Source organism: Arachis hypogaea, chromosome 9 (genome assembly GCF_003086295.3).
Source record: "Arachis hypogaea cultivar Tifrunner chromosome 9, arahy.Tifrunner.gnm2.J5K5, whole genome shotgun sequence".
Classification (NCBI taxonomy): domain Eukaryota; kingdom Viridiplantae; phylum Streptophyta; class Magnoliopsida; order Fabales; family Fabaceae; genus Arachis; species Arachis hypogaea.
The window spans coordinates 51,162,559-51,173,779 of NC_092044.1; positions in this window are offsets into that span (position 1 = coordinate 51,162,559).

Genomic DNA, 11,221 nt, shown 5'->3' on the forward strand with positions numbered 1-11,221 from the left:
CTTGGTGTGTGCTTGGGTTGAGCATTGAAGCATTTTCATGTAGAGACTCTTCTTGGAGTTAAACGCCAGCTTTTATGCCAGTTTGGGCGTTTAACTCCCATCCTTGTGCCAGTTCCGGCGTTTAACGCTGGGAATTCTGAGGGTGACTTTGAACGCCGGTTTGGGCCATCAAATCTTGAGCAAAGTATGGACTATCATATATTGCTGGAAAGCCCAGGATGTCTACTTTCCAACTCCGTTAAGAGCGCGCCAATTGGGCTTCTGTAGCTCCAGAAAATCCACTTCGAGTGAAGGGAGGTCAGAATCCAACAGCATCTGCAGTCCTTTTTAGTCTCTGAATCAGATTTTTGCTCAGGTCCCTCAATTTCAGCCAGAAAATACCTAAAATCACAGAAAAACACACAAACTCATAGTAAAGTCCAGAAAAGTGAATTTTAACTAAAAACTAATAAAAATATACTAAAAACTAACTAGATCATACTAAAAACATACTAAAAACAATGCCAAAAAGCGTACAAATTATCCGCTCATCACAACACCAAACTTAAATTTTTGCTTGTCCTCAAGCAACTGAAAATCAAATAAGATAAAAAGAAGAGAATATGCAATGAATTCCAAAAACATCTATGAAGATCAGTATTAATTAGATGAGCGGGGCTTTTAGCTTTTTGCCTCTGAATAGTTTTGGCATCTCACTCTATCCTTTGAAATTCAGAATGATTGGCTTCTTTAGGAACTCAGAATCCAGATAGTGTCATTGATTCTCCTAGTTAAGTATGATGATTCTTGAACACATCTACTTATTGATTCTTGGCCGTGGCCCAAAGCACTCTGTCTTCCAGTATTACCACCGGATACATACATGCCACAGACACATAATTGGGTGAACCTTTTCAGATTGTGACTTAGCTTTGCTAAAGTCCCCAATTAGAGGTGTCCAGGGTTCTTAGGCACACTCTTTTTGCCTTGGATCACAACTTTATTTCTTTCTTTTTCTTTCTTTTTCTTTTTTTTCTTTTTCTTTCTCTCTTTTTTTTTCGAAATTTTTTATTTTTTTTTGTATTCACTGCTTTTTCTTGCTTCAAGAATCATTTTTATGATTTTTCAGATCCTCAGTAACATGTCTCCTTTTTCATCATTCTTTCAAGAGCCAACATTCATGAACCACAAATTCAAAAGACATATGCACTGTTTAAGCATACATTCAGAGAACAAAAGTATTGCCACCACATCAAAATAATTAAACTGTTATAAAATTCAAAATTCATGCAATTCTTTTCTTTTTCAATTAAGAACATTTTTCATTTAAGAAAGGTGATGGATTCATATTCATAACTTTAAGGCATAGACACTAAGACACTAATGATCACAAGACACAAATATAGATAAACATAAGCATAATTTTCGAAAAACAGAAAAATAAAGAACAAGGAAATTAAAGAACGGGTCCACCTTAGTGATGGCGGCTTGTTCTTCCTCTTGAAGATCCTATGGAGTGCTTGAGCTCCTCAATGTCTCTTCCTTGTCTTTGTTGCTCCTCTCTCATGATTCTTTGATCTTCTCTAATCTCATGGAGGAGGACGGAGTGTTCTTGGTGCTCCACCCTTAGTTGTCCCATGTTGGAACTCAATTCTCCTAGGGAGGTGTTTAGTTGCTCCCAATAGTTTTGTGGAGGAAAGTGCATCCCTTGAGGCATCTCAGGGATTCGATGATGAGAGGGGTCTCTTGTTTGCTCCATCCTCTTCTTAGTGATGGGCTTGTCCTCATCAATGGGGATGTCTCCCTCTATGTCAACTCCAACTGAATAACAGAGGTGACAAATGAGATGAGGAAAGGCTAACCTTGCCAAGGTAGAGGACTTGTCCGCCACCTTATAAAGTTCTTGGGATATAACCTCATGAACTTCTATTTCTTCTCCAATCATGATGCTATGAATCATGATAGCCCGGTCTATAGTAACTTCGGACCGGTTGCTAGTGGGAATGATTGAGCGTTGGATAAACTCCAACCATCCCCTAGCCACAGGCTTGAGGTCATGCCTTCTCAATTGAACCGGCTTTCCTCTTGAATCTCTCTTCCATTGGGCACCCTCTTCACAAATGACTGTGAGGACTTGGTCCAACCTTTGATCAAAGTTGACCCTTCTAGTGTAAGGATGTTCATCTCCTTGCATCATGGGCAAGTTGAATGCCAACCTTACATTTTCCGGACTAAAATCCAAGTATTTCCCCCGAACCATAGTAAGCCAATTCTTTGGGTCCGGGTTCACACTTTGATCATGGTTCTTGGTGATCCACTTTTGGCATAGAACTCTTGAACCATTAAGATTCCGACTTGTTGAATGGGGTTGGTAAGAACTTCCCAACCTCTCCTTCGGATCTCATGTCGGATCTCCGGATATTCACTCTTTTTGAGTTTAAAAGGGACCTCGGGGATCACCTTCTTCAAGGCCACAACTTCATAGAAGTGGTCTTGATGCACCCTTGAGATGAATCTCTCCATCTCCCCTGACTCGAAGGTGGAAGCTTTTGCCTTCCCTTTCCTCTTTCTAGAGGTTTCTCCGGCCTTGGATGCCATAAATGGTTATGGAAAAACAAAAAGCAATGCTTTTACCACACCAAACTTAAAAGGTTTGCTCGTCCTCGAGCAAAAGAAGAAAGAAGAGAGTAGAAGAAGAAGAAATGAGGAGATGAAGAAGGCTTTGTGGTTTGGCCAAAAAGGGAGAGTAGTGGTGTTTATGATGTGTGAAAATGAAGGAGTGAAGATGGGTTTATATAGGAGTGGGGAGAGGGGTAGGGTTCGGCTATGGGAGGGTGGGTTTGTTTGGGAAAGTGGTTTGAATTTGAATGGTGAGGTAGGTGGGGTTTTATGAAGGATGGATGTGAGTGGTGAAGAGAAAGATGGGATTTGATAGGTGAAGGGTTTTTGGGGAAGAGGTGTTGAGGTGATTGGTGAATGGGTGAAGAAGAGAGAGAGTGGTAGGGTAGGTGGGGATCCTGTGGGGTCCACAGATCCTGAGGTGTCAAGGAAAAGTCATCCCTGCACCAAATGGCATGCAAAAATGCGTTTTTAGCCATTTCTGGCGATAAACGCCGGGCTGGTGCCCATTTCTGGTGTTTAATACCAGCTTCTTGCCCTTTTCTGGCGTTTAACGCCAGTCTGGTGCCCCTTTCTGGCGTTAAACGCCTAGAATGGTGCCAGACTGGGCGTTAAACGCCCAACAGCTAGCCTTACTGGCGTTTAAACGCCAGCACGCTCTCCTCCAGGGTGTGCTGTTTTTCTTTCTGTTTTTCATTCTCTTTTTGCTTTTTTCATTGATTTTGTGACTTCTCATGATCATCAACCTACAGAAAACATAAAATAACAAAAGAGAATAGATAAAATATAACATTGGGTTGCCTCCCAACAAGCGCTTCTTTAAAGTCAGTAGCTTGACAGAGGGCTCTCATGGAGCCTTAGAAATACTCAGAGCAATGTTGGAACCTCCCAACACCAAACTTAGAGTTTGAATGTGGGGGTTCAACACCAAACTTAGAAGTTGGTTGTGGCCTCCCAACACCAAACTTAGAGTTTGACTGTGGGGGCTCTGTTTGGCTCTGCTTTGAGAGAAGCTCTTCATGCTTCCTCTCCATGGTGACAGAGGGATATCCTTGAGCATTAAACACCAAGGATTCTTCATTCACTTGAATGGTCAATTCTCCTCTATCAACATCAATCACAGCCTTTGCTGTGGCTAGGAAGGGTCTGCCAAGGATGATGGATTCATCCATGCACTTCCCAGTCTCTAAGACTATGAAATCAGCAGGGATGTAATGGTCTTCAACTTTTACCAGAACATCTTCTACAAGTCCATAAGCTTGTTTTCTTGAGTTGTCTGCCATCTCTAGTGAGATTTTTGCAGCTTGCACCTCAAAGATCCCTAACTTCTCCATTACAGAGAGAGGGTTGACCCTAAGTCACACAAGGCCTTCTTGAAGGTCATGGTGCCTATGGTACAAGGTATTGAAAACTTCCCAGGATCCTGTCTCTTTTGAGGCAGTTTCTGCCTAGACAAGTCATCCAGTTCTTTGGTGAGCAAAGGGGGTTCATCCTCCCAAGTCTCATTCCCAAATAACTTGTCATTTAGCTTCATGATTGCTCCAAGGTATTTAGCAACTTGCTCTTTAGTGACATACTCATCCTCTTCAGAGGAAGAATACTCATCAGAGCTCATGAATGGCAGAAGTAAGTCCAATGGAACCTCTATGGTCTCATTTTGAGCCTTAGATTCCCATGGTTCCTCATTGGTGAACTCATTGGAGGCCAGTGGACGTCCATTGAGGTCTTCCTCAGTGGCGTTCACTACCTCTTCCTCCTCTCCAAATTCGGCCATGTTGATGGCCTTGCACTCTCCTTTTGGATTTTCTTCTGTATTGCTTGGAAGAGTACTAGGAGGGAGTTTAGTAATTTTCTTGCTCAGCTGACCCACTTGTCCCTCCAAATTTCTAATGGAGGACCTTGTTTCAGTCATGAAACTTTGAGTGGTTTTGATTAGATCAGAGACCATGGTTGCTAAGTCAGAGTGGTTCTGCTTAGAATTCTCTGTCTGTTGCTGAGAAGATGATGGAAAAGGCTTGCCATTGCTAAACCTGTTTCTTCCACCATTATTATTGTTGAAACCTTGTTGAGGTCTCTGTTGATCCTTCCATGAGAGATTTGGATGATTTCTCCATGAAGGATTATAGGTGTTTCCATAGGGTTCTCCCATGTAATTCACCTCTTCCATTGAAGGGTTCTCAGGATCATAAGCTTCTTCTTCAGATGAAGCTTCCTTAGTACTGCTTGGTGCATTTTGCATTCCAAACAGACTTTGAGAAAACATATTGACCTGTTGAGTCAATATTTTGTTCTGAGCCAATATGGCATTCAGAGTGTCAATCTCAAGAACTCCTTTCTTCTGACTAGTCCCATTGTTCACAGGATTCCTTTCAGAAGTGTACATGAATTGGTTATTTGCAACCATTTCAATCAGCTCTTGAGCTTCTGTAGGCGTCTTCTTCAGATGAAGAGATCCTCCAGCAGAGCTATCGAAAGACATCTTGGACAGTTCAGACAGACCATCATAGAAAATACCTATGATGCTCCATTCAGAAAGCATGTCAGAGGGACACTATCTGATTAATTGTTTGTATCTTTCCCAAGCTTCATAGAGGGATTCTCCTTCCTTCTATCTGAAGGTTTGGACTTACACTCTAAGCTTACTCAATTTTTGAGGTGGAAAGAACTTTGCCAAGAAGGCATTGACTAGCTTTTCCCAAGAGTTCAGGCTTTCTTTAGGTTGTGAGTCCAACCATGTCCTAGCTCTGTCTCTTACAGCGAAAGGGAATAGCATAAGTCTGTAGACCTCAGGGTCAACCCCATTAGTCTTGACAGTGTCACAGATTTGCAAGAATTCAGCTAAAAACTGATGAGGATCTTCCAATGGAAGTTCATGGAACTTGCAATTCTGTTGCATTAGAGAAACTAATTGAGGCTTAAGCTCAAAGTTGTTTGCTCCAATGGCAGGGATAGAGATGCTTCTCCCATAGAAATCGGGAGTAGGTGCAGTAAAGTCACCCAGCACCTTCCTTGCATTGTTGGCATTGTTGTTGTTTTCGGCTGCCATGTGTTCTTCTTCTTTGAAGATTTCTGTTAGGTCCTCTACAGAGAATTGTGCCTTAGCTTCTCTTAATTTTCACTTCAAGGTCCTTTCAGGTTCAGGATCAGCCTCAACAAGAATGCTTTTGCCCTTGCTCCTGCTCATAAGAAAGAGAAGAGAACAAGAAAATGTGGAACCTCTATGTCACAGTATAGAGATTCCTTGAGGTGTCAGAGGAAAAGAAAAATAGAAGGCAGGAGTAGAAAATTCGAACTTATCAAAGAAGATGGAGTTCGAATTGTGCATTAAGGAATAGTGTTAGTCCATAAATAGAAGGATGTGAGAAGGGGAGAAGTAATTTTCGAAAATTAAGTAAAAGATTTTGAAAACATTTTGAAAAACTTTAATTGATTTTCGAAAACCATGATTGAGAAAGAAGTGAAGTGATTTTTGAAAAAGATTTTGAAATTAGAAATAAAAAAGATTTGATTGAAAACTATTTTGAAAAAGATGTGATTAAGAAGATGTGATTGGTTTTAAAAAGATGTGATTGAGAAGATATGATTTGAAAAACATTTTTAAAAAAAAAGATTTGATTTTTAAAAGTTAATGACTTGACTAACAAGAAAAGATATGATTCAAACATTAAACCTTTCTCAACAGAAAAGGCAACATACTTGAAATGTTGAATCAAATCATTAATTGATAGCAAGTATCCTTGAAAAGGGAAAGAAATTGATTTTGAAAAAGATTTGATTGAAAATATTTGATTTGAAAAAGATTTGATTTTGAAAAACTTTGAAAACTTGGAAAAAAAATTGATTTGAAAACAAAATCTTCCCTCTTGTGCCATCCTGGCGTTAAACGCCCAGAATGGTATCTATTCTGGCGTTTAACGCCCAAAATGCTACCCTTTTGGGCGTTAAACGCCCAGCCAGGCACCCTGGCTGGCGTTTAAACGCCAGTCTGTCCTTCCTCACTGGGCGTTTTGAACGCCCAGCTTTTTCTGTGCAATTCCTCTGCTGAATGTTCTGAATCTTCAATTCTCTGTATTGTTGACTTGAAAAGACACAAATTAAAAATATTTTTGGATTTTTAATAATGAGGAATAATCAAAATGCAACTAAAATCAAATAACAATGCATGCAAGACACCAAACTTAGCAGTTTGTATACTACTGACACTAACAAAATGAGAATGCATATGAGACACATAAACACTTAAGTCAAGAGAATTTAAAAATCAGAGCAATGAAATCATCAAGAACAACTTGAAGATTAAAGAAGACACATGCATGAATGCAAAAGGAGCAGAAACATGCAATTGACACCAAACTTAAAATGAGACTCTAGACTCAAACAAGAAATATTTTTGGATTTTTTTGAAAATTAAGTGGAAAAAGAAAATAAAGGTATCAAAATTCTTAATAAGAATTCCAGGAATCATGCAATGTTATTCTAAAGCTTTAGTCTAAAGAAATTAGACATGGCTGAACAAGCTTCAGTAGGACATTGCATTCAAGAGCTAAATTGATGAAAATCAATCAGCTTTGGTGATGATAAGAACATCACCTTGAAACACTAGAATTCATTCTTAAGAACTCTATAGAAAAAAAATACCTAATCTAAGCAACAAGATGAACCGTCAGTTGTCCATACTCAACAATCCCCGGCAACGGCGCCAAAAACTTGGTGCACGAAATTGTGATCAATACTTTTCACAACACGAATAATCCCCGGTGATGAATCCAAAAACTTGGTGTTCAATACCATGGCATAAACACAACTTCGAACAACTAACCAACAAGTGTACTGGGTCGTCCAAGTAATAAACCTTACGCGAGTAAGGGTCGATCCCACAGAGATTGTTGGTATGAAGCAAGCTATGGTCACCTTGTAAATCTTAGTCAGACAGACTCAAATGGATATGAATGATGATATACGAATAAAACATAAAGATAAAGATAGAGATACTTATGTAATTCATTGGTAGGAATTTCAGATAAGCGTATGAAGATGCTTGTCCCTTCCGTCTCTCTGCTTTCCTACTGTCTTCATCCAATCCTTCCTACTCCTTTCCATAGCAAGCTTAAGCAAGGGTTTCACCGTTGTCAGTGGCTACCTCCCATCCTCTCAGTGGAAATGTTCAACGCACCCTATCACGGCACGGCTATCCATCTATCGGTTCTCAATCAGGCCGGAATAGAATCCAGTGATTCTTTTGCGTCTGTCACTAACGCCCCGCCCTCAGGAGTTTGAAGCACGTCACAGTCATTCAGTCATTGAATCCTACTCAGAATACCACAGACAAGGTTAGACCATCCGGATTCTCTTGAATGCCGCCATCAGTTCTAGCCTATACCACGAAGACTCTGATCTCACGGAATGGCTGGCTCGGTTGTCAGGCGAGCACTCGGTTGTCAGGCGATCAACCATGCATTGTGTATCAGGAATCCAAGAGATATTCACCCAATCGAAGGTAGAACGGAGGTGGTTGTCAGTCACACGTTCATAGGTGAGAATGATGATGAGTGTCACGGATCATCACATTCATCAAGTTGAAGAACAAGTGATATCTTAGAACAAGAACAAGCGGAATTGAATAGAAGAACAATAGTAATTGCATTAATACTCGAGGTACAGCAGAGCTCCACACCTTAATCTATGGTGTGTAGAAACTCCACCGTTGAAGATACATAAGAACAAGGTCTAGGCATGGCCGAATGGCCAGCCTCCCAGTGATCTAAGATAGCATAAGAACAAAGGTAGCTACCCAGATCTCGCAATACAATAGTAAAAGGTCCTACTTATAGAGAACTAGTAGCCTAGGGTTTACAGAGATGAGTAAATGACGTAAAAATCCACTTCCGGGCCCACTTGGTGTGTGCTTGGGTTGAGCATTGAAGCATTTTCGTGTAGAGACTCTTCTTGGAGTTAAACGCCAGCTTTTATACCAGTTTGGGCGTTTAACTCCCATCCTTGTGCCAGTTCCGGCGTTTAACGCTGGGAATTCTGAGGGTGACTTTGAACGCCAGTTTGGGCCATCAAATCTTGGGCAAAGTATGGACTATCATATATAGCTGGAAAGCCCAGGATGTCTACTTTCCAACGCCGTTAAGAGCGCGCCAATTGGGCTTCTGTAGCTCCAGGAAATCCACTTCGAGTGAAGGGAGGTCAGAATCCAACAGCATCTGCAGTCCTTTTTAGTCTCTGAATCAGATTTTTGCTCAGGTCCCTCAATTTCAGCCAGAAAATACCTGAAATCACAGAAAAACACACAAACTCATAGTAAAGTCCAGAAAAGTGAATTTTAACTAAAAACTAATAAAAATATACTAAAAACTAACTAGATCATACTAAAAACATACTAAAAACAATGCCAAAAAGCGTACAAATTATCCGCTCATCAAGGGCCCAAGGAAATAAAATCCAGGCCTAAGCGGCTAAATCAAGCTGTCCCTAACCATGTGCTTGTGTCATGAAGGTCCAAGTGAAAAGCTTGAGACTGAGTGGTTAAAGTCGTGATCCAAAGTAAAAAGAGTGTGCTTAAGAACTCTAGACACCTCTAGCTGGGGACTTTAGCAAAGCTGAGTCACAATCTGAAAAGGTTCACCTAGTTATGTGTCTGTGGCATTTATGTATCCAGTGGTAATACTGGAAAACAAAGTGCTTAGGGCCACGGCCAAGACTCATAAAGTAACTGTGTTCAAGAATCAACATACTGAACTAAGAGAATCAATAACACTATCTAAAATTCTAAGTTCCTATAGGTGCCAATCATTCTGAATTTCAACGGATAAAGTGAGATGTCAAAACTGTTCAGAAGCAAAAAGCTACTAGCCCTGGTCATCTAATTGAGACTAAGTTTCATTGAGATTGTGAGATTCATTGTATATTCTCTTCTTTTTATCCTATTTGATTTTCTGTTGCTTGGGGACAAGCAACAATTTAAGTTTGGTGTTGTGATGAGTGGATAATTTATACGCTTTTTGGCATCGTTTTTATATAGTTTTTAGTATGTTTTATTCACTTTTTAATATATTTTTATTAGTTTTTAAGAAAAATTCATATTTCGGGACTTTACTATGAGTTTGTTTGTTTTTCTGTGATTTTAGGTATTTTCTGGCTGAAATTGAGGGACCTGAGCAAAAATATGATTCAGAGGCTGAAAAAGGACTGCTGATGTTATTGGATTCTGACCTCCCTGCACTCGAAATGAATTTTTTGGAGCTATGAAAATCCAAATGGCACGCTCTCAATTGCGTTTAAAAGTAGACATCCAGGGCTTTCCAGCAATATATAATAGTCCATACTTTTCCTGAGTTTAGATAACGCAAACTTGCGTTCAACCCTAGCTTTCTGCCTTATGCTGGCGTTAAACGCCAAGAACAAGTTGCAAGCTAGAGTCAAACACCAGAAACAAGTTATAAACTGGAGTTTAACTCCAAGGAAGACCCCTACATGTGAAAGCTTCAATGCTTAGCCCAAGCACACACCAAGTGGGCCCGAAAGTGGATTTCTGCATCAGTTTCATGCTATCTTAGACTTTTATGGGGGCTGGCCATTCGGCCATGCCTACCCTATCATCACTTATGTATTTTCAACAGTGGAGTTTCTACATACCATAGATTAAGGTGTGGAGCTCTACTGTTCCTCGAGTATTAATGCAAAATAATATTGTTCTTCTATTCAATTCATGCTTATTCTTATTCTAAGATATCCATTCGCACACAAGAACATGATGAATGTGATGATTATGTGACACTCATCACCTTTCTCACTTATGAACGCGTGATTGACAACCACTTCCATTCTACATGAAAACAAGCTTGAATGTATATCTCTTGGGTTTCTAATCAATGATTCACATCAACTCCCCTCTGACAATGGGGCATCTGAATCTGAGATTAGAATCTTCATGGTATAGGCTAGAATCCCTTGGCAGTATTCCTGAGATCCAGAAAGTCTAAACCTTGTCTGTGGTATTCCGAGTAGGATCTGGGAAGGGATGATTGTGACGAGCATCAAACTCACAACTGTAGGGCATGGTGACGGACGTAAAAGGATAGTAAATCCTATTCCTACACGATTGATAACCAACAGCTGATTAGCCATACGATATCTGTGCATGGTATTTTTCATCCGGGACGAGAAATCCGACAGTTGATTAGCCGTACAGAAATCATAGATGACCATTTTCACTAAGAGGACAGGAAGTAGCCATTGACAATGGTGACACCCAACATACAGCTTGCCATGGAAAGGAGTATGAAGAATTGGATGAAGGCAGTAGGAAAGCAGAAATTCAGAAGGAATAACGCATCTCCATACGCTTATCTGAAATTCCCACCAATGAATTACATAAGTATCTCTATCTTTATTTTATGTTTATTTATCTTTTAAATTATTAAAACTCCATAACCATTTGAATCCGCCAGACTGAGATTTACAAGATGACCATAGCTTGCTTCAAGCCGACAATCTCCGTGGGATCGACCCTTGATGAGCGGATAATTTATACGCTTTTTGGCATTGTTTTTAGTATGCTTTGAGTATGTTTTAGTTAGTTTTTATTATATTTTTATTAGTTTTTTTTTTAAATTCA